Here is a 25,295-nt window from a genome sequence, read left to right as displayed (position 1 = left end):
GGTAGCGTGACTACTAGGTTGCTATTAAGTGGATTTTAAATACTTTTCTCTTTACATAGTTATATTCTTTTTGTATATGATATATGCACACACACATATACATATAAATGCATGCATACATATTTTAGCCATTATTGAATCTGATCTAACACAATGCCAGAATTCCATAGATCTATTGTGATGCTTCAGTTAGTTATACATAAAATATTTGAAAAAGAACAAACATTTATAAAGATATTATGATGTATTTCTTTGTGGACATGATGCCATAGTTTCAGTTTTACTAAGTATATTTTAAGTACATTTGATTTCAGAGTACTTTAAGTGATACTGTCTTATGAGACAAATTCAGAGTGTCTAGTGTAAATCTGATCAACAACATCTGTAAAAGAATCTGTATTTGAAATTAAAAGAGTCTATTATGTTTGACAGTAGGATTTTAAGGATGTGGGCCCACTGAGTGGAGCTTTTAGGTTTAACATGGAAACTTGTGCAGAGGTGTCAAATGTTTGTTTGAATGGTTGGCTGAAGCGTTTGTCACAAGATGGTCTACTGAAGAGGAGTTGGAGACGCCCGATGTCCCTTGGTTTAGTGTTGATGGAGGGATTCGAAGGCTCAGGGAATTGCAGCGCGGGAGTGGGCACGCTGTGTGCCTCCTCCTCTGCCACAGGAAGGCCGTGAAGACCTGCCCTTCACTAATCCTCTCAGGGCAGACTGGTGAGAGTGGCACCAGTGCATTCAAAGAGCTTTGTTGTTGCCCTCTTCTTTGTGCCAGACCTTAGGGTTGGAGATGCTGCTGCCCAGCTGGACAAATTAAATGAAGTGGGTTTAATTGGGTCCCAAAGTAGCAGGGGACAGGTGACAGCACTGAATCACCAAAGTCAAGGTTATCATAATTATCGTAATGGGCAGCATAGACAAAGTTAATTTTGTGGTTGTGTGACTCATATGGACTCTTGGTACTGAGTTATCAAATACGGTATTTCCAGGCATGAAATAGATAAGCCTACCACATTTTGTTTGATATGTATAATTGGAAAAATTCTCAAACAAATGAGAAAGATTCCATATGAATAATGGCAAAAGGGAATCATGGCCTGTGAATCAATTTCCAGACGAGCCAGTTGGCAGACCCAGAACTCCCTAAATATGGGGATGGTCGAGTTCCCACAGAGGAAGGACCTTGATAAAATACCTAAGTAAAATAACTATCCTTTCTGTAGTCCTTCTCCAGAGGGAGCCACGGCCTATTACAAGGGTGGCAGTACACTGGGGAAAAGGAAACAGATCTTCCGTGATCTGTTGCATGCTGGTCCTGAATTGACACTGATTCTTGGAGATCCCAAGAAACATTGTGGCTCTCCAATTAAAGTAGGAGCTTATGAAGATCATGTGTTTTTGGCCAAATAGAGTTTTGAATGAAGTCTGTCCAACTCACAGTAGGTCCATTGGTTCCCTGAACTCATCCTGTGGTTATTTCTCCAGTTTCAGAATTTATAATTGGGATAAATGTACTTAGAAGTTGGCAGAATTCTCACATTGGTTCCCTGACCTGTGGAGTGAGGGCTATTATGGTTGGAAAAGCTAAATGGAAGCCTGTAGAGTTGCCTCTGATAAGGAAAGTAGTGATTCAAAAACAGTAATACATCCCTGGAGGAATTGCAGAAATTAGTGCCACCATTTAGAACTTGAAAGATGCAGGCATGGTGGTTCCCATCACATCTTCCTTTAACTCTCCTATCTGTCCAGTGCAAAAGGCAGATGGATCATGGAGAGTGACAGTTGACTATTGAAAACTTAGTAAGTAGTGAATCCACTCTTAGTTACTGTATCAGATGTGGTATCCTTAATTTGAGCAGGTTAACACATCTCTTGGTACATGATATGCTGCTTTTGATCTAGCAAAAGCCTTTTTCTTGGTATGCATCTGTAAGGACCACAGAAGCAATTTGCTTTCAGTTGGCAAGACCAACAGTATACCTTTACAGTTTTGCCTCAGGGATATACTAACTCTCCAGCCCTGTGTTACAACTTAGTTTAGAAAGGATCTTGATCATCTGAATCTTCCACAAACTATCACATTAGTTTACTATATTGACAACATTTTGCTGATTGGACTAAGTAAGCAGGAGGTAGCAACCACATTGAACTCATTGGTAACACATATGTGCATCAGAACATAGGAAATAAATCCAGCCAAAATTCAAGGGCTTTTTACCTCAGTGAAGTTCTTAGGGGTCCAGTGGTGTGGGGCATGCAGAGATACTCCTTCTAAGGTGAAGGATAAGTTATTGTACCTGGCCCCTCCCACCACTAAGAAAGAAGCACAACCTTTGGTGGGCCTATTTGGATTCTGGAGACAGCTCATTCCTCACTTGGGTGTTTGTCCAGGCCACATACCAAGTGCCTAGGAAAGCTGCTAGCTTTGTGTGAAGCCTGGGACAGGAGAAGGCTCTTGCACAGGTCCAGGCTGTTCTGTGGGCTGTTCTACTGCTCAGACCATTTGCTCGAGCAGAATGGATGGTACTTGAGGTGTTGGTGGTGCTCTTTGTCTATGCCATAATCTTTGATGAAAAAAATTCATATGTTCATTATAGAAAGTTAGAAAGTGTGGTGGTATATTGTGTACTATAATAAACTTGCCTGAGGATCTGACAGAGCCAGCCACTAAATTAGACATAGAGGTCAGGCAGTGGTGGCACACACCCTTAATCCCAGCACTTGAGATCTCATGCCTTTGCTTGGGAAGCACATGCCTTTAATCCCAGGAAGTAATGTGGCAGGGCAGAGAAAGGTATATAAGGCATGAGGAAACAGGAACTCACTCTCTTTAGGCTGAGGATTTCGTAGAGGTAAGAACTAGTAGATGGCTGTTCTGCTTCTCTGATCATTCAGCTTTCACCCTGATATCTGGCTCTGGTTTGTTTGTTTTTTTTTTTTTTTTAATTAAAAGACCATCTAAGATTCAGACAACAAAAAAGTAATAAAATAAATAGAGAAAATGAAATTTAGTTTTACTTTGTAATACCATAGCTAAGCAACTATTACTGTTTTGTGTTTATATTATTTGTGTGGTATTTTCTTTTTAATTCAGTGCTTCCTAAAATTTGATGTATATTGGAATATTATAGAATTTTTTAAAAAGAGGATAGACAACTCATAGGAGTTGTGTATCCCTTATGACATTTCAACAAATAATAAGGGTAATTGTTCTAAAAACATCTTTGATGTATTGTTTTGAATTGAGAGAAATAACCTTTCATACTCTTAATTAAAATGTTTGTATGTATGTATTTGTGTCTATCTCTATTTTTTTTTTTTTTGAGATAGAGTCTCTTAGTCCAGGATAGCCTTAAACTTGTGATCCTCTTGTCTTAGTGTAAGACCACAACACAGCAAGAAGCATATTTTATGCGCTAATATTTAGTTCTTCTTTCTAAAATGTTTGAAAATCAGTTCTGCATTTAAAACATTATTTAGTTGTTTTTTATTGCTTAAGTGCTTGAGGTTGAACAAATAGTCTTTTGACATTCTCTTACTATGGAGATACGTACTTGGCCCCTAAATTTGATACTGAAATTATATATGACATAACTATACATATCAGGGAATAATAAATTTTAGTATTTGTGTATGTTAAGTATTGATTCAGTCAGGTTAAATATACATTTTCAAGTGTGTATTATTACATTTTAAAACTGTTGCACATGCGTGTGCATGTATACGTGTGTCTATGCCTCTGTGTGTGTGTGTGTGTGTGTGTGTGTGTGTATGTGTTCATGCACGCATGTTTGTAGGTCAGAGGACAACTTAAGAGAGTAGTTATTTCTCTTCTACTATTTTGGTCCCAGGATGGAGCTCATGTTTTCAGGTTTTGTAAAAAGTACCTTTATCTCATAAGCCACCTTGATGTCCCATGTATTATTTCTTTATGGTGAAAACATTCAGCACATTATACCTTTTTGAAATGTGCAATGTATTGTTATAATCACCTCTTTTGCAAAAGCACAGCTCATGAAACTCATTCCTAGTTGAGAAGCTATTGGCAATAGCTCCTGGGAAAAGGAGAGTTGCTGTCCTTTGACTCTTTCCCCGAGACACTGCCTGTCCTCTAGTTCTACACCCACTCACATACAAGGCAGCACTAAGTGTTCTCAGTGAGTTTGGGAAAAAAGAAGAAAAAAAGAGCATGTGAAGTTCAGAGGGACAAGTGGAGGATAGGGAGGGAGTAGAGGTGTGTTTCATCAAAGTATCATAGGCATGCTTTCTATTCTGAGGCTATCCTTTTAATTTTACTTGTATTGTTAACATTTATATTTTCCTTACTTTTTGTCAGTATAGAATGATCCTTTGTATTTAGAACATTCATATTTATTTATTTTTTCATTTTTATTTACAGGGTATTATCTCTGTTTTAGTATATGCATCATATGGCTCGCCATATAGCATTAGTCATTTATAAGATATAGTACAATGTGAAATTTAGAAGGGAACTGGAGATACTTAATTGTTCCTTCCTTGACCCTCCTGCTTCAGTGTGTGTATATTAGTTGTAATTTCCAGTGTGCTTGGAAGATAATGTGACTTTGAATAGAATCACTAGGAGGCAGAACCAAAAGATGGAAAGAAACAGACTACAGATAGTTGGAGAAGGTGCCAAATCAGCCTTTGATTGTTCACTTCTGGACTTCTGTTGTTTAAATCATTATTTGGTTGTAATTATTTTTTTGATTTGGAAGGGATGTAACCTAATTTTTAAGGTCTCTGTGTTAGTTTATTAGGTCATAGCTAAGGAAAAACACATTGTGTTCTGGTGGATGTGAGATCTCTGTTGAAAACTGAACTTCATACTGAAGAATAATTGGAATTGAGAAGGAAATATTTTAAATGATATAGAAAATACCTAATTTTAGGAATTGCTTGATGATTGCTGAATTTTGTTCTTGAATTCTACATTAGTTAGGGTTCTCTAGAAGAACAGAACTTACAGAATTTATACACATGCTGTGGATATCGCTCTGTATGCTGTGAATGTGTTGCTCTGATTGGTTAATAAATAAAGTGCTGATTGGCCAGTAGCCAGGTAGGACATACAGGCGGGACAAAGAGAGAGGAGAATTCTGGGAACAGGAAGGCTGAGTCAAGAGGTGCTGACAGCCGCCACCATGAGAAGCAAGATGTAAAGATACCTGTAAGCCACGAGTCACGTGGCAAGGTATAGATTTATAGAAATGGGTTAATTTAAGATGTAAGATCTAGCTAGCAAGAAGCCTGAGCCATTAGGCCATACAGTTTGTAATTAATATAAGCCTCTGTATGTTTATTTGGGTCTAAGTGGGCTGTGGGCTCAGGCAGGACTGGAGAAAACTTTAGCTACACACACACACACACACACACACACACACACACACACACACACACACACACACACATGAGATTTATTAGAATGACTTACAGGCTGTCGTCCAGTTCGTCCAACAGTGGCTCTCTACCAGTAGAAGTTCCAAGAATCCAGGCCATCTGCTGGATGTCTCAGCTGGTCTTCAGTATATGCCAGAATCCTGAAGAAGTAGGCTCTAATGCTAGTGAAGGAATGGACTTCTCAGTGAGAAGGAGTCAAGCAGGCGAAGACAGCAGGCTTCCTTCTTCCACGTCCTTTATATAAGCTGCCTGCAGAAAGTGTGGCCCAGACTGAAGGTGGATCTTCCCACCGCAAAAGATCTGGATGACAGGTGGATCTTCCTACCTAACAAGATCCAAATTAAAAGTGGAGTCTTCCAATTTCAAATGATTTAATTAAGAAAAAAAAAATCCCTCACAGCATACCCTGCCTTTTGGATTTTAGTTCATTCCAAATGTAGTCAATTTGACAAGCAAGAATAGCTGTCACAAGTGCTTTTAATATTTTTTAAGTATTTTTAACTGTGTATGGGGGTATGTGCCTGTGTGTGTGTGTGTGTGTGTGTGTGTGTGTGTGTGTGTGTGTGTGTTGCCTCAAAAGGCCAGCCAGGGGCATTGGCTTAATTACTCTGGAGTTGGAGTTGTATAGGTGGTTGTGAGCTGCCTATTTGGTGTGCTGAGAATGGAATTCTGTTCCTTTGGAAGAGCTGTGCCCCTCTTAATCACTGAGTCATCTCTTCAGCCCTCAAGTAATTTTAGTTAATAAATACCGTTTCAGAAAACATTTGATAGCTTTAAAGGAAAAATATAAAACATTAAAGGCTAAATATTGTATGGCAGAATGTTTTTGCATTTTTGAAAAATTTTTGATAGCTGAAAAGTAAATTTGTTTTATGACCATTTTACTGTTTAGTACTGCTTTTAAAAATGTTTATAACTTCAATGTTAACTAAGTGAAGAACATAGATCTAACAGAATCCTGAAGGTTTTTATGGACAAATCAGGAAGATTTCAAGAACGCTGTATTATATGGAATACATGAACAACTTTAGATAAATGTTCAATGAAGACTAATTTATGTCTCAGTAGTAGTTTGACCCCTATGGTATGCTAACTAGATTGTGACTACATTCAGATCTTAACAGTTAAGTGATCTCATGGTGCACTTTCCAAGACTTTGAGGTTCTCAAATTTAAGGACACTTTAGATGTCAACCAGTCGCTTTGTCTTTGTAAATTTTTGTCTTCATATCTGAAATCCTGCAAATTGTTACAGCTTGTATGTCAGCTTCAATAGAGAAAGCTTAACTTTGAGGCTGAATTTCTAAAACTTGACACAGTTTGTGACTAATGCAGTCCACTTCCTGTTATTTTGTGGACTCATAAAATATTATGGCTTCTATGTGCATGAAACACTGTCCCTACTAACTAAGGTTATTCTTACTGTTGTTCCACTGTAGAAAGTCTCTGATGGCTGGGTGAAGACAGGAAAACTGTCAGAAAGGCTAAAGCACTGTCATACTGTAAGTATCTCTCTGAAAAAGAAGTTTAAGAATATTTCATGTCCATTTGTTTCAGGGAAAATATGTTAAAGATATATGCAAAATATAGAGGTGGATATTATAATTATCTTAATAATTTATAAGAACTAGTGCCGTGCTGCTTTTAAAAATTGAAAATATGTTCTCATGTATTAAAATGAGGATTTTTCCAATAGCATTGAAAAATATTTCTAATTCTAACAAGGATTGATCTATTCTGTGTACATTTGCTTATTTAAAACTATCAGAATCCAGAAAATCACTGTAGTTTTATAGGTTGTGATTTGTTTGGGTGGCTTATTGTTTAGGTTATTTTGCAGAATTATTTATTTGCTGATTTATTTATGTATTTCATTATTTATTTATTTGATTATTTAGTAAATTATTTATTTGATGAATTATTAATACATCTTCATGACATGTTTTAAATTATTTATAACTTAATTTTGAGTTTATTGCTTTTAGACGCTGCATTGTTACTGACTAGTTTTGATTTTTTTCTTTGTGGTTCTTGAAAATTAAAGTATTAGCTCTAAGGCAGAGAGTTATATTCATTCCAGTTCCATGGTCTTATTTTTATTTTTTACTTTGTTGGTAATTTATGTCAGTGATAATATTCTAGCTATACTTTGTTGTTTAGCATTAAATTTACCCTTTTAGGGTTACTTGAATGTTATAAAGTGTCAGGGTATTGTGTATGTGGTCACTGTTAGTCACTTACTGATTAATGATAGTGTTTCATATGTAAACAAAAATGGAACTTGTAAACCTAACTCTACATTATTTTCTGTCTCTTGAAAGGCAGGTTTGCATTTCTTGTTTTAGAATAAATGATGGAGTTATTTAATTTTAGTGGCAAGTCTGTTTTACCACTGGAATGTTTTAGGAAAGTTTACAGAATTGAACTGCAACTTAGATTTGGATCCCTTCTTTGTTTAGAGTTGATTATATATGGGCATTTGGATAACAGCAAGATAGTTATATAAATTTTTATATCACTCATACTATTTATTTCCTATATCTTACAAATAATATTTTAATAAGTTAGACTGGTTTCTGTTATTAAACAATGAATATCATTTCTTCTTCTGATTCTGTTTCATAATGGTAATTATCAGGGCTTTCCTTGAGTAGTTTATGAACAGGTAAATAGTCACTTGAACAAAGGCATGCCATGTCTGCAACATGGTTTTTGTTTCTTGTTTCTTGGAGTGAATGACAATGTGCCTTACAGTTTTTACACTTGGGAGAGAAGCTGCACTGTATATCTCAAGTTAAGAATGCTATGGCTTCTCTAGATAGGTTCTATTACAGAATTGTAAATTATGCACAAATATCCAAATTTCTTACCTTGAAATATTGCATATATTAATATTTAATTAAAATGTTGCAGTAGTATTGTCTTATGCTTGTCTTGAAAAATGTTCTTCAGTGATTTATGTAACCTGGATTAAGAAGTGTGTATATCATATATATCTGTGGCTTTTCTATTCTGGGGAAAAGAACTTCATGACTATTAGATATGGAATTCCATTTTTAAACGTTCTTTAATATACTTGTGTGGTCTTTTGAAGAAAAATGTTGCTTTCTCCATTGCTAAATAAAGTATATTAGCAGTCACCGTAATCTACTGAGGGCACATTATTATTAACACCTATTGATAGAATACTAACTGCATTCATTGTACAAGTGATCATTCCTTTGGTGATACACATGTATGTACAATTACTCAAGCATAGGCATCTGGGAATTTCTTCTGACAGTAAGATAATTTTAAGAACTTGTGTTTGAGCCAGGTGGAAGTGGTGCACACCTTTAATCCCAGCACTCAGGAGGCAGAGGCAGATGGATCTCTGTGTATTTGAGGCCAACCTGGTCTACAGAGTAAGTTCCAGGACAGCCAGAGCTGTTACACAGAGAAACCTTGTCTCCAAAAAAAACAACAAAGAACTTTTGTTTGAAAAGACATATTAATATAACCTATTATAGGTAGTATTACTCAGTTCCTATCATATGCTGTCCAGTGTTCACATATTTTGCTTGGATTTCTTGACTTTCCCAATAAGGTAACATAGTGATTGTAATTTTTTATTTTAAGGATGAGGAAATAGAGAGTTGGAGATGTTAAGTAGCTTGCTTATTGTCATTCAGCTGAAAGTAAGTGGAGGGCACTGGGATTGGGAATCATTTAGTTAGCTCAAGGAGCCTTTTTAAACCCGTTAGTTTTATATATGTATATAGAATAATATGGAGATTGCTCTACGTTTTAGAGGATTTGTTTGGTCACCTGTCTTTTACAGTTAAGCTTGTTCAGTAAATTCAGTTTGTGTTATACTTAATTATCGTTCTCGAATGGTAGACAAATACTTGAACTACTTGGATTTTTTTACTAGATTCAGAATTGAACAAAACTGCATACTTGTACCTCTGAGATCTTGTGTATTTGCCTGTTAAATAATCAATACTAAGATCAGATCTTTGGCAGTTAAACTCAAGGACATTCCCAGGGCTCTGTTTGTTCATGTATGATTTGTTCATAATAATATTGTTAGGACTAGACACATTTTTAAAAGGATGACTGGTTCTTAGGTTTTCACATACATGACCACATACTATTAAATCAAGCCTTAATACAGTGCTTAATATACAAACATTTTAGCATGTTCATAAACAGGACAAAGTAATCATTTCAGCTTTCAATGCAGCTACTTATTTTTGAGACAGGATTCCACTATCTAGCCCAGGCTGGCTGGAACTTGTTATTCTCCTTTTTTCTCAGCCTCTTAAGTGCTGGGATCAAAGATATGCACCACAATGTCCAGTCCGATACAGTTTAAAGCACATGTAATTATTTAAAAGACTCTTGGGAGTCTCAGAGAGTAAGAAAAGTTGTCAGTTTGTGTGAGGCTTATGGGAAAGGGTCTTTCCAACTCTATTTGCTGCCTGAAAACAGGGAGCTTTCCATCCTGGATCTTAAATATGTACACTAAACATGTCAGAAAACAGATGAATTAAATTACAACAGTGTTGATGTGGGTTGGTGTGAATGCCATAGGAAGCAGGGTAGGGTAATTCAGAGTTGTAGTTATTCAAATAATGTTGTATCACTAAATAAGTTAGTTAGTTCACTTAGTGAATGAAATATTACCATTGCTGTGATGACTATGAATTTGTGATCTTATCTGAGACAGTTTTGAAACTGTTATTTGTCAGGATAGGAGCTTGTAAAGTGGAGCTTTCCTGGGCCACGATTTGTCTTTTGTTTGTTTGTTTTACACCAACCAATGTGGTTGGTGGTTATGTCTTTTGGGAAAGGCTGACACTGTACTGCTCTTGGAACATATTTACTTTTTCTTTTACTTGTTAAATTATGCCTTATCTAGTTAATATAGAAGCAAGGTAATACTTTATGTCATAGCCAAGTTTACACTTATTGATTTTTTTAAAGTTTTTTCTTATAAAGTATTTTGGTCATATTCTTCCCCTTCCCTGACTCTTCTCAGATCTTGGATCCCCTCCTGATTTCATATTCTCTCTCTCAAAACAAAACAAAATAAAACCAAGAAAATGAAAAGAAAGCACACAACAGAAACCAATAAGCTGTAACCAAAAAAAGCATACTTAAAAACATGGAATCCATTTTGTATTGATCAGCTACTCCTTCACATGACATCTGCCCTCGAGGTGGTTCTTATACCCGGTGACACTCTACTGGAAGAAACTGATTTTTCCTCTATAAACAGGTATTAATTACAAATAGCTTCTTGGTTAGAGGTGGGACTTTGTATCTACTTCCTTTCTTGTCTTGTGCGTGCCGTCACAGCCTCTGTGCTCATATGCGCATCAGGACTGTTATGTCTGGAAAATGCTATTTTTTTTGGAAAACTCTGCTACCTCTGGCTCTTAAAAACTTTCTGCCTCCCTTTCACATAGGTTCCTGAGCCTTGAGGCAGGGGCGGGGTGAGTTTGATAAATACATCCTAATTAGAGCTGAATGCTTAGGACTCATTTTCAAGGAGGACATAAGTGAGAGGGTATTATTATTGGGAGTAGAAAGATAAGCAGGCAAAATGGACCACAACGAAGTGGACAGTTGTTATTTTTTTCTTTATATCAAATATTGCAGCATTTTTGTGCTTCTTTTTACCTTGTAATTCTGATAATTAACAGCATATTTGATACTGTACTGAAAGCTAATCCTGTTTGTTAAACCTTCAGAGTTTACAATTTTGTTGAATGATCCAATGATCTTATTTTTTTTAAAGCTGTGCTATGTGTCACATATGTTGATAAAGTTGGCAGTTTTGCCAAAACATTTTTTAAAACTATTTTCTGAGTGAAATTTTGTGTGAGAAAATAGAAATCTCCTAGAGTTTAGCTTAAAAATTTTCTTCTCTCTCCCCCTCCCTCCTTTCCTTTCCTCCCTCCTCTTGTATAGTCTTTTTAATTCTTCCATCTTATGGCAACTTACTTTATTAAGCTCTAATTAGCTCTAAAAGTTTAATTTCTAGTTTGTGTTTAGGTTATAGATGGCTTGGTAATTTTAACTAGGTAACCATCGAGGTATGTTTGTACATTAAAATCTTCGAAAAATTCTTTAGCAGTGATTCTTATTCATGTATATAATACTAGAGCTCTTTAGAAAGACCTATTTACACCTAGTATCAAATAAAAGAGGTGTTTGTACATTCTCCATTATTTTTTGTCATAGTATGAAGCCTTTCCTGAAATAATAGTGCAGTTCTAAGAATGATAATATGGCTTGTGTCTTGGCTCCTTTATATGCCTAGTAAAAGTATGGCCAGAGAACTTGTTAAGCACAAGATTTCCTTAATGTCCCACCCATTTTGTGGATAATATATGATGAAGTAGTTTGGGTCTCTGCACTGGTGTTTTGTTTTGTTTGTAACAAAGTCTTTCTGTGTAGTCCCTGCTGGGCTTTTCCCCAACTAGCTCTTATAACTTAAATTAACCTGTTTTTATTAATCTATGTTGTGCCACATGGCTTGGTTACCTCTCCTCTGTACATGTGTCGGCCCTCTTCAGTGTCTGGCTGACATCTCCCCACCTTTCTTCTTCCCAGAGTTCCTCTCTTTCCCCAGAAGTCCCACCTATTCTCTCCTGCCTGTTTGATCATTCAGTGCTTTATTAAAACAATCACAGTGACATATCTTTACACAGAGTAAACAAATATTCCACAACACTTACTATACATTTTTTTTTTTTTCCTTTTTCTTTCTGGCAGGGTACAGTGAACTTTGTTGTTGGTGTTTCAGAGAGAGTAGGGATTGCTAAGCCTTCTTCCTCCTTCTGGAGGTCGGTGATAGAAACAGTGAAGCTAAAAGCTGAGTGTTATGGGGTTGAGTACCAGCAGGAACTCCCCAGCACTGAGGGCCTCTCTCATCCTCTTGTGTTCTTGCTGGGGATAGGTGATCAAGTGCTTTACCATCCTGTTTCTGTAGTCAAATTTGTTGTAGTACCAGGAAATGAACTTGACAAATGGTCATTGATAGCAGTATCAACTGCAGCATCCAAAGTAGAAGGTGGCTGTTACTGTGAAAGTCATAGCAGACAGCCTGGTCCTCAGTACAACTATGAGTTTCCTGTTCAACTCTGGGATGCCCTTACTTTCTGCCTTGTCAGGGGATGATGTTCTGGGCCATCACACCATAGTTTACTGAAGGGGCCATATACATTCTTCTTAGTGGGGATTATCATATGGCTTGAGGTCATGAGTTCCTTAAAAATGTCAAAGTTGTCATGGATGACCTTGGCCAGGGTGGTTAAGCTGTTGGTAGTTCTGGAGGCATTGCTAATAATCTCGAGTGAGTTTTTTACTTCTCATTGTTGATCACCATCACAAATAGAGCACCAGAGGGAGGCAGGGACAATGATCCTTAGGTTCCACCCTTCAAGTAGGCCCCCACCTTCTCCATGACAGTAAATACAACAATAGACTCCACAGCATATTTGGCACCAGTATCAGAATTTAATGTCAGTAGAATCTTGTTCCTTGAAAGTGGAGATAGTCTTCTCATTTATTGGACTTTCCTTACCTTTCCCATTCTACCTTTGTAAGTAAGAAGAATTCTATCACCCGTGGTAACCTTTTCATCTTTTACGTCTACCCTTCAGACAATTAGCCAAATGAATGTTCATTCATTATAAGTTAACCAGTCTCAAGTATTCTGTTAAAGCGCAGGGAATTGGATTAAGTAAGAAACTTTTTTTCTTGATGTATATGTAAGTTATGGCATATTGGCACAACTAGGTAAATAAAGTAGATGGTTTTATGTTTTGGACAATATAGAAAAATTACAGAAAGAGGAAATGAATGGAGTCTGTGTTAGCACAGTGCTCTAATCATCTCTTGTAATAACATAAAAATTATCTTTTTATCTTATGAAATCTTACCATGCTTTCAGACTTAAGAAAATATCTGAATTTCATAGTATATCTCTTAAAAGATATTTGTTATCTTGAGTTGAGATGTTACCATTTCTTTTTTTAAATATTTCTTTTATTTATTTATTTATTTATTTTACAATACCATTCAGTTCTACATATCAGCCACTGATTCCCTTGTTCTCCCCCCTCCCGCTCCCTCCCCTTCCCCCCACCCTACCCCCTATTCCCACCTCCTCCAGGGCAAAGCCTCCCTTGAGGACTGAGATCAACCTGGCAGACTCAGTCCAGGTAGGTCCAGTCCCCTCCTCCAAGGCCAAGCCAAGCGACCCTGCATAAGCCCCAGGTTTCAAAGAGCCAACTCATGCAGTGAGCACAGGACACGGTCCCACTGCCTGGATGCCTCCCAAACAGATCAAGCCAATCAACTGTCTCACCCATTCAGAGGGCCTGATCCAGTTGGGGGCCCCTCAGCCATTGGTTCATAGTTCATGTGTTTCCATTCATTTGGCTATTTGTCCCTGTGCTTTATCCAACCTTGGTCTCAACAATTCTCGCTCATATAAACCCTCCTCTTTCTCGCTAATTGGACTCCCGGAGCTCCACCCAGGGCCTAGCTGTGGATCTCTGCTTCCAGATCCCTTAGTCATTGAATGGGTCTTCTAGCACGACAATTAGGGTGTTTGGCCATCCCTTCACCAGAGTGGGTCAGTTCGGGCTGTCTCTCGACCATTGCCAGCAGTCTATTGTGGGGGTATCTTTGTGGATTTCTGTGGGCCTCTCTAGCACTTTTCTTCTTCCTATTCTCATGTGGTCTTCATTTATCATGGTCTCCTATTCCTTGTTCTCCCTCTCTGTTGTTGATCCAGCTGGGATCTCCCGCTCCCCCAAGCTCTGTTTCCCTCGACCCTCGCCCTTCATTTCCCCCACTTATGTCCAGGCTGTTCATGTAGATCTCATCCATTTCTCCGTCATTGGGCAATCCCCGTGTCTTTCTTGGGGTCCTGTTTTCCAGGTAGCCTCCATGGTGATGTGAGTAGCAGTCCAGTCATCCTTGTTCCACATCTAGTATCCTCCTATGAGTGAGTACATACCATGTTTGTCTTTCTGAGTCTGGGTTACCAAATGTCGTGAAACTACTATTGATCAATTATTGGTGGAAGTCCCAGATGAGGCTGCCATAAGTTCCGCTACTGTGATGGTTTGAATGACTGATGGTTTGAATGAAGATAACACATAGGCTCATATGTTTGAACAATTAGTTCCCAGTTGGTAGAATGGTTTGGGAAGGATTAGGAAGTATAGCCTTGTTGGAGGAGGTATGTTACTGGGACAGGCTTTGATGTTTCAAAAGCCATTTCTAGTTAGCCAGTTATCTCTGTCTGCCTCTTGCTTTTGGATCAAGATGTAGGCTCTCAGCTTCTGTTCCAATGCACTATGCCTGCCTGCCTGTCTGCCTACTGCCATGCTCCATAACATGATGATCTTGTGCTCCAACCCTCTGAAGCTGTGAGTATCCAGTTGTCCTGGTCATGGTGTCCTATCACAGCAATAGAAAAGTAAATAAGACAGCTTCCGTGTCTCAAGCTGTATCTTATCCTATCTTAGGTATGATGTAAAGATAACTTGATTAGTTTATTTAATAGTGTTCTAAAGTTGTTGAGGTGTTTTGCTTTGTTTGTTTTTTTGCCTTGCAATGATTTTTATGTAACCAAAGTAACTGATCTTAAGAATTATTTTTTTCTGCCGTCGTATATTTTGTTTGAATTTAATATTAGTATTTTTCAAGATACCATTAGCTATATATATTGTATTTTTTAAGTTAAAATTGGGCTAATTTCACCCCTTCTTGACACCATGTCCTTTATTATTTTTTGAGTGTCCCAAGTTCCTGTTTTATACTGTTTCTATTATTCCATATTCCAAATTCCTCCATCTCCTTATCTTTCTATTACTATTATTATTCCAAATTCCTCCATCTCCTTATCTTTACTGTGTACTTTATTGCCTTAATTAGATTGCACTGAGTCCAGTGTATACAAAAATTCATGAGAAACTCAAGGACTTAGGAAGAAATAGTATTTTACTGTATAAACTTTTAAAATATCTGGGAAGCTACATTGCTTAACAGGTGTGATCACTTCATTGTTTCAAGTTTATGCTAGTCAGAATTGATAGAATTTGAACATACTCTAGTGTGTTTATGAGATAAATCACAATACTCCATGGCAGACTTCATATAGAAAATGTTAATATAAGTTGGATATGAATTCTTGTTTAAGTTAATAAGTCAGTAAGTCTTTAAATCAGATGGCTGCTACTTTGTGCTAGTTTCTGTGACAATTAGCAGTGTTTCTGTTATTGTCTTCATGGTGACAGAAGTATTTTGAACTTCTTTATGGAGATGTAATTTTTGCTGGAAGGCATCTTGCTGTTATTTAGCTATAGATGCTATATGCCAAGGCCCATAAAGAAATAGAGTTGGGGGTAGGTTAGAGGGAGAGGTGGAAATGATGTCAATACAGATTTTGTGTATGTAGTTGTCAAGTTTAGATAGTTGGAGACAGCTGAGTCTCCTTGTAATACTGGAGTTTTTCGTGCCTTCTTAAGTATGTCTGAAATCTTACTTGGGGTTTTTGTTTGCTTTTTAAATAAGTAGAAGTCAGATTTTTCATACGAAGAAAATTGAGAATATGCTAATGAAGTAACAGGTCTCTTTAAGTTGTTACAGTTGTGGAATTGGGAGTTGGGCTCCTTATTTTTATTTTTTTTCTCACAGCAGATGTTAGAACCATTTATTTAAAATCCTTGTGGGCTGAGGAGATGGCTCAGCAGTTAAGAGCACTGGCTGTTCTTCCAGAGGAGCCAGGTTCAATTCCCAGCACCCACATGGCTTACAATTGTCTGTAACTCAAGTTCCAGGGGATCTGACACTCTCAAACAGACAGACATGATGCAAAACACCAATGTACATAAAAATAAATAAATCTTTGCCAGGCGTGGTGGCTCACACCTTTAATCCTACCATGTAATGCACCACCATGCCCTTAATCCAAGTACTCGGGAAGCAGATGTAGGCGGATCTCTGAGTTCTGGGACAACCAGCACCAGAGAGAAACCATGTCTCAAAAAAAAAAAAAAAAAAAAAAAAAAGAAAGAAAAGAAAACCCAAACAAAAATAAAATAAAATCCTCTACTGGGAATTTTATTTTCTCGTTTTTACTGAATATGACATATGCTGCTTGTTAATATGTGATTTGTTAATTTTTTATTATTCTGTAGTATTTCACAATGTGACAATATTTGTGCATTTATTTTCTTTTGACTGATACTGAATGCTTAACATACTTTCTATATTGAAGTGTACACAGATATCCATGGGGAGATCTGCAAGGTTCCATATTTTGAGCCAAAGGTCAGTGTGGTGATTTGAATGAGACTATCTCCCAAAAACTCAAATTTGGTCGCTTGGTCCCCAGTATCTGAGGTGCAGCCTTGTTGGAGGAAGTATGTCACTGGAGGTGGGCTTTGAGAATTTAAAGACTCAAGCCGTTTTCAGTTTGCTTTCTGCTTTCTTCTTGCTATTCAGGATGTGAGTTCTCAGCATCCTGTTCCAGTCACTATGGCTGCCTGCTGCCTCTGCTCTGCAATTTTGGACTCTAACCCTCTGGAACTGTAAGCTCAAATAAGCTCTTGTGTAGGTTGCTTTTGATTGTGGTGCTTTAGTACAGCAACAGGAAAGTACCTGGGAGAGCACCTAAGTCTTCCTATCTTAGTATAAAATCTTAATTTTAAATAATTTGTGAAAGATGTTTAATGTGGTGGTATTGTGTTCCCCAAAATATTGTGCACTCTAATAAACTTATCTTGGGTCAGAGAACAGAACAGCCACTAGATATAGAGGTCAGAAAATGTTGGCACACACGCCTTTAATCCTAGCATTCCAGAGGCAGAAATCCGTCTGGATATCTGTGAGTTCAAGGCCACACTGGAAACAGCCAGGCATGCCTTTAATCCCAGGAAGTGATGGCAGAAAGCAGAAAGGTATATAAGGCATGAAAACCAGGAACTAGCTGGTTAAGCTTTTAGGCTTTTGAGCAGCAGTTCAGCTGAGATCCATCTGGATGAGGACTCAGAAACTTCCAGTCTGAGGAAACAGGATCAGCTGAGGAATTGGCAAGGTGAGGTGGCTGTGGCTTGTTCTGCTTCTCTGATCTTCCAGCATTCACCCCAATACCTGGCTCCGGGTTTGATTTTATTAATAAGAACTTTTAAGATTCATGCAACAGATGTTTAATACATTGTATGTAATTTTTATAGTTTTATTTTAGTTTGGGGGAGACTAACCTGTGTGCTATTTGTTTATTTATCAAGACAATACAAGTGCTGTGTTAGCTTCTAGGGGTCTTGTTTGTGTTTGTTTTCTCTGTCAATTAAATAGTTAAAGGGCAGGAAGAGAATCTTAGTAGGTAGCAGCAGATAATAAGCTTTATTAAAGGTGAAGAACTCCGTGCACACACACACCCATACTCAGAGCAAAACAGAGAGGTTAGAGACTCACTGTTCTCCTGGAGGCCTGGGGCTTTAAGTGTTTGGTGGGCTGGATTGTGTCCTCTTCCCCTAAGTTAGACTTGGTCACTTTAGACAAAGAAGAGATGCTGGTGGGCCCACAGCTTGGGCTAAACACATTCAAAGCTGGTTGCAGCTTTGAATTTAGCTGTGCAGCCTGGGCCTGCCAGCCTGAAGAGACCCCTCTGGACCTTTGTAATGAGTGAAAGAGGGGGAAGAAGCTGCAAGAAGCCATCTTCACTTAACTGTCTGCGGCCCCTTCTCTTCTCTGTCTGCCTGTCAGAAACCTGTCCAACTTGTAGTTCCTCACTTGCTCTGTGCATAAGTCAGAGACAGGTTTGCTTATTATTAACAGTATGGTTTTGTTCCCAGGTAGTTATGTACTCTAACAACAGTGAAATTATGATGATTGAAAATGGTATATTTTTAAAATACCTTTGAAAAAATATAGCATGCAAGCCAGATATTAGTGTATTACTCGTTCACTGAAAGGATTTCTTACTGAAATTAAAAGAAAAGATTAGATATATGAATAGGTTTGTGTTATTTCTCATATATTAGTAGTTTCAGGAAACTAAAAAATGTTTATGCTGTTTAAAAGAGATGTTGCTGTAACAGCATAATACATTATGTGCCACAGTGGTCTTTCTGTGTTACTCATAAATGCTGACTTATACTCATTGAGACTAGCAGGCTTACACAAAACTAGATTTAGGATGTAACTTTTGTTCTCTCTTTTCTATAGCATTAATAAACACCTTTTAATACCATTATAAGATTTGGGGAAAATAGTCCTTGAATTTTTTTTTACACCTGTTTTCTCTTTCAAATTTATTGATGTTTATAATTTGCTCATATACCAATTTAAAATACCCACTAAAATACTTTTAAAAGATTCTTATCTTCTTGTATATTAAGTTTACTTTGAAAAAATTTCCCATATGTGCTAATTTTAAATTTTTTACTTCTCTTCTTTGAGGGCAGCAATGAATATTAAAGTTGTGGGGCAGGTTCTGCCCTACCCCTCAGTTACAGTCAACCAGCCTGCTGTGAGATTGTGATTTGGAGTTTACAGTCTAGTGTCCAGAGTTTAGATTCTCTGTTTGGTCTGGTGCATGGGAACCCATTGGTCTTTTTCTTCCTTTTGTTAAACTCTATTTTTTCCCCCGTTCACTTAGTTTATTACATGAACACCTTCAAACCCCATTACATCTGCACTGTATGTCACTTGGTAGGCATTTGTATTTACATATGGTCAAATAATTCTATATTTGGAAATTATTCCCATTGTGTGTTTTATTCCACAGAACCTATCAGAGTTAAAATGTGGTTTGGATGCAAAGGAAATAATTAATGTTTGGAAGCTAGAGAGTTGGTAAATTATTTATTCTGGCCCCGAGGAAGCCGAGAAGCTGACTGATGACTAATGTCACTTGTGGTAGTGCTGGTTGTCATTTTGATTATTTTACATGGTTTTGTGATACACTGTAGCACCTGCTAGCTATCTGTACACCCTCCTGATGCTGCCGCATCTTATTTAGCCGATTATCAAAGGCAGAGACAAATTTCAGGGAGGTTTATTTAGTTGGAAAGGAAACTACTCTTTTTAAGTCTGGGTTTGTTTGTTTGTTTTGCTTCTTCATCGTTTGGTAATGTGAAAGATTTTTTGTGGCCTGGTGGGGAATATAGAATATACATACTACTTCAGCCAGCAAAGAATGACTTTATCTTTGTGTTATATTAAATAGTTGAAGAATGGAGCTTCTTTATTGTTTTCAGACTAATTAAAAACCCCCTTAAAGGAGATGCTAAAGATCAGATCCTCTTCCTGGTAACACTAAATGGAAACCACTGCTGCTGCTTGACAAGACTGTCTCCTTTTGGCTTGATGACTGAGGTTTATAGCCAGTATTCTGAAAGTACATTTCTGCACTGGTTCTGATTCAACTGCTGAGATTCTCTTAGAGGCAGAAAAGAAGTTGTCAGAAAGCACGACCTTCCCTGGTCTAGCTCTACTGGTCAGGTGACAGCCCTACTCTAAAACTCCTTTGAAAATAAATAATGAACAGCAGATCATGTGCGTGCTTTGTGAGTAGAATGAGCTCTTCTGCAGCAGTCAGGGCTTACTTTTGTTCAGGTACAGAAATTGAGGTTTGTTTCTGCTTGTTACTGGTAATCTGCTTATAGAGACTTCTAACTTTAACATAAAAATAAGGGGTAGTTGAGGATTGTAACGACTGTATACAGAGCAATAATGTTGGAAGTGGTCCTGATTCAATATGCTTTGACTTACTGACTTGCTTCTCTACATCCATCATTTATTAACCTTGTGTGCCAGCCCTCTGGGAACTACTACTAACTACTACTGTGTGTAACAGCCTTTTAAAGAGGGGATGTGCCTTCTACTATTGAGAGCATTTGCATGGATTCATTCATTTTTATAACAACTCAGTATTGCCATCTATATTGTTACTCTCTGTTTTACAAAGGAGCCTAATTAAATGATAGGGATTTAGTTTTTGTTTTTGTTGTGTTTTTCCTGTCCTGTATCTGTAGAAAAAAGCATATGTTATGTTAAATCTTATTTTAAAATGTTTACGAATTGCAGTCTCGGTAGTTTAATAGTAACTACCATTTATGAAACATTTAATTTTTGGTGTGATACTGTATGCATTGTTTTATGTTGCTTTTTTTTTTTCTTTAATCAAAACAAAACAAAACAGGGTCTTACTGTGTAGTCCTGGCTGACTGGCCTGGAACTCACTTTGTAGACTAGGCTGGCCTTAAACTCACAGAGATCTGCTAGCCTCTGCCTCAGGAGTATTGAGATTAAATCTATACACCACTATGCCTTTCTGTATTGTTTTACTTTTAAAACCTGAACAATAATGATTATCTTCTTTTTGTCATGATAAAGATTTGAAGTTTAAAGAGGCCAAATGAATGTTTTGGGATTATGCAGCTTGATAATGGGGAGCTGAGATTTGAATCAGTATCTGACTGACCATGCCCCATTTTAGGGTTATAAACCCTAGTCCCAGTGGATTTGGTATGCAACAGGAAATATATGTGAGAAAATGGGTACCTGGAAAGCTTTGTGGGAGGCAATTTAAAATTGCTAAGTCTAGTGATTTTTTTTTTAAATTGGTAATTTTGTGTGACATACCCAGCTTTTTAAATATTGCAATTTATTGAAGGTGAATTGTTTGCCCACTGTAGGTAGCATGTAGATGATGATTTGAATCTCTGCATATTCTTATTCTTAAGTGGTATTTTCATTCTAATTGAAACATTTATTATTTTCATAATCCTGTACTTCATTATATACTTCAGAAAATATTTAATTGAACTTAGAATTTAGTATACTGCTAATTAAAGTATAGTCCACAGCATGGATCATCATGAGGGAGATGAAGAAAAATTAATTTTTAAATTGAAATGTCTATCAAGTTATAATATGTCAAATGTAACATTAGTAGAATTTAACATAAAGATCAAAGTTTTAGTGGAGTGGGAGCTGATTGGAATAAAAGTCAGTGGTTATTGGTTTAGTAATTTTTTGTTATTTAAAATTCATATACTCCTGGAGAGAATTTTAGTGTCATTCCATAAAGGCTTGATGTGAAGGGGAAAGACTAACCAGTTGTTAGTGAGTTCTTTACCAAATCCAGATGAAAGATCTGATCTAATAATCTTGCTTTTCTTTAATTTTCAATACAATTTTTAATGTGTTTTCAAATCCTATCTTATAATAAAATAATTTCCCTCAAATCTAGTCATTTTTTTAAAAGTACTTAATATATTATGAAGTCTTGTGTCCTTTTGATCCTTTATATATTACTTAATATATAAATTAATTAAAATTACTGATTTTTTTCTGTTTTAAGTTAGTAGTTTTTAATTTCTTTAACAGGATTCAGTTGGTCAAAGTTTGGCTTTAACAATTGAGGGGAAAAAAATCTTTCTACCTGTCTTATAAGAACAGTACAGGGAGCTAGGATCATAGATTAGGAGGTAGAGCACATGTAAGAGGTGCCAGGCTAGTCTTGAGCACAACAAAAGAAAAGAACTAAGGGAATGTTGTGTGCTGATTATAGAAACATTGAGAAGTAAAAACCCACTTACAGCCTTGAAACGACCAGCAAACCCCCATTTTCTTAAGATTTTTTTTCTTTTTGGCTTTATTGAATTTCATACTTTCCCCCTGTATTAATAACCGTAGTTTAGTGATTTCCTTTTAGAAGATAGTATTTGGTAGGCATGTCCTTTACAAAGTTTACCATCCATCTAGTAACTGGGAGTCGGTTCCCTTTCCTTCAGTGAGTTTGTTTCTACTTGGCTATGTCTTACTCTGAACTGCACTGAAGGCAAGCACTATCTTGTGGTCACATCTGTATTTGTAACATCTGTTTTGTGTTGTGAGAATAAATGAAAGTAGCTCTTAAATTCAGCATCTTCTGCATCTATCACTTGAAATCACTACAGGAGAGCATATACATTCATGTCTCCCCCCTTTGATTTATGGTCGATACAGCTATGCAGGGCTTTAATAGTTATATGATTATTCTAAGAAATCAGTGCAGTTTATATATAGGAAATTCTTCTGAGCCCTAAAAGTTGACTTGGTCTTCTACATCCTAATTAACAAAGGTTCACTTTGTTCAAATGTTTCAAGCAAATCTGATAAATAAGTGTCTATGTGCAATATTTAAATTTTAAAGCACTGAAAAAAGAAATGGTGTGTTAAAAAGATGTTTTGTAATTAACTGGACCCTGGGTAATCTGATGTATAAAAATGTTAGAAATAGTGAAATCAGCATGTTATCAGTAGTAGATAAAGGTAGTTTGGATGCTAGAATATATGTGTTCCTAGAAATTATTTTCTTAAATATTCTTTTTTAGTAAGCAACAAGTTTTATAACTTGGAACAAGGTGAGAAGACAGCAGTGAATCAAGTGCTAATAGTAGATATGTTGGATTAAGTATGTTTATGAACAAGTGAAATGACATGCACAGGGCAAAGCTAGAAGTTTTGGCATTCATACTTAGGACAGGCACTACAAAATAAAATATCGTGAGCAGTCATAGGAGAGAACAGAGCTTTTACATTCCTTAAATAATTTATACTTTGAAGAGGATTTAGGCATAAATGCTTTAATAACATGGCAATATAGAGAAAAATGAAATGGATCATACTTAGTTTTGTTTCTGGAAACACTTTGACTCTAAATTGGAAGGTGTCTTGGGACAAGCTTTATGGAAACTTATCAAGTTGGAAGAAGATTTCAGCTGGAATGTCTAAAGGGTCATTTAAAAAACCCTTCTCTATTAAAATAAAATGTGTCCAATCTTTAAAGAAAAGATCTTGGAGTTTGCAGATGATCCTAAAATTGGAGCTAAGGGAAATAATGAGGAACAATGCAATCAGATTCAAAAAGATTTGGATTGTTTAGGTGATTGGGCCAGCAGATGGCAAATGCAGTTCAGTGTAGACAAATGTAAAATAATTATCTTAGGAACAAAGAACCAATCATACAGCACACTGATCAGGAAAAAATTTGTGAGTTATTGTAGGAAAACCATTGAAACAGTTAACCCGGTGCACAGCTGCAGCAAAAAAAGGCAAGCAAGAAACCAAATTAGCAGATGGATAGAATATAAAGCAAGAGGCAATACTTACAGTGTATTAAGAAACTTGCTAGACCTCATCCAAATTAACTCAGTCTAGTATTGGTTGATAGAACTAGTATAGGAAAAGTAAATTTTTACCTAGAAAATATACCTAACCAAATCTGATAAATAAGTAAGGTTAGAGACGTGCTTTAGGAATTCACAGACTTTCATAGATAGGAGCAAGACATTGAATCAGGTTTTTCTACTACCCAAAGTAGACTATAGTATGGCTTCTACTGCCTGGGTCTTTTATCAACCCTCTTAGTGAGGAGTGAGTAAGAGCCTGGACATGAGACTTGGTTGCTGTTAATGAGTTACTACTTCTTGACCGGTAGCTCTTGATGCAGATTTCATTCTGATTTGTCATCCTTGGTTACTGTACAAATGTGCTTCTCCAACCTTGTCTTGGTAGTTTTGAGCTGTCTTGTGTCTGACTATTTAGTCAATATGTTGCCTTCTGATTTAGGTTAACCAGAATACATATTTGTTGTGACAATTAAGAGCTTAGCTGGTTTAGTGGTAGGGCTCTGATATTTTAGCCTTGATTGTTGCATTTTTTTAAAAAATGTTTTCATAACTGTAAGTAAGTTTTCCGATAAGAAGAAAACTGAAATACACCCTTCTTCTATGGAAAGAATTGTAAACTTTACCTTCATTTGTGCAGCTAAATAGTGTCACTGTTCAAATCCTCGGCTCAAATCCAGCATGTCTGTTAGAAGAGTATTTGTGTTTCTTTATACATTTGTACTTACTTGTTTTTCACATTGTTTTGAGACAGAGTCTTGCTCTGTTAGTACAGGCAAGCTTCAAGCATATGGAAATCTTCTCACCTCAGCTTCCATTACTGTTGGTGAATATCTGTCTGTCTGTCTAAATAAAAAAACAAAATTTTCAGAAACATTTCTGAATTAGCAATTGTTGCTTACAACTTAAATTTGGTGAGGTGATTTATATGTAGAAATTTGTCACATAAGCAACTTTATTTTTTTTCCATTATCATGTCTTACCGGCTCATTTTAAGTATTTCTAGTACAGTCTCCTGCTTGAAATACACTTACATGCAGAGTAAAATGAAAAAGAAGTGGTTGTACTAATTGTGTTACTCTGTAGATAAAAGGTAGTTTAGAATGGTAATAGTAGATGGATTTCTAGAAATTATCTTCTGACATCTGTTTTGTCAGTAAGGAACTGAAGTTTTGAGAGATCGGTGCTTAGACCAAAGTTACAAGGCAATAGTTCACTGAATACTAGTAACCGATACAGTAAATAAACATAAATATGTTTATGAACAAATGAAATGACATGTACAGAATATGTCTAGAAATTTTGGCATACATACTTAGGACAGTAATTACAAAATAAAATTACCAGGAATTCTTTGGGAAAAAATTGAAATAATTCAACTTTGAAATTTTATCACTCTTAAAAGTGAAATGCAATTCTTTCATCAGACTAATGTTCTTTAGTCGACCTTTAACCTGCCTGAGACGTACATAGATCATGTTGTCTATAGCAGGCCTTGCCATTGAGAGCAGTTGTTCCAAAATTAAAATGACACATAGTATTTGCTCTGTAGGGTAAATGATGGGCAGCTTTAGGATGAAAAGTTGTGTGACTGAATTGTTTGTAACATCTGTTGGAATACAGGGTTATTATTTGATGAAGAGAATATTGATGAAGTTAAATGGTTGAAATTTTGGTTGTTATG

The 25,295-nt window shown here is 36.6% G+C and overlaps 1 protein-coding gene across 3 annotated transcripts in view; it reads left to right on the top strand.

Annotated features, from left to right (window-relative positions):
* The window catches only part of Tbc1d5 (TBC1 domain family member 5), a 454,960-nt gene that overhangs the window by 46,049 nt on the left and 383,616 nt on the right, over positions 1-25,295 (top strand). For all 3 annotated transcript variants that reach the window (XM_059244171.1, XM_059244170.1, XM_059244173.1), the window contains exon 2: positions 6,860-6,922. The gene's annotated coding sequence lies outside the window, so the exon portion shown is untranslated. The remainder of the gene's footprint in view (positions 1-6,859; positions 6,923-25,295) is intronic.

The sequence above is a fragment of the Peromyscus eremicus genome, chromosome 16_21 (genome assembly GCF_949786415.1).
Source record: "Peromyscus eremicus chromosome 16_21, PerEre_H2_v1, whole genome shotgun sequence".
Lineage (NCBI taxonomy): Eukaryota > Metazoa > Chordata > Mammalia > Rodentia > Cricetidae > Peromyscus > Peromyscus eremicus.
The sequence above is the reverse complement of the archived record's forward strand: the minus strand, read 5'-3'. Positions and strand labels throughout refer to the sequence as shown.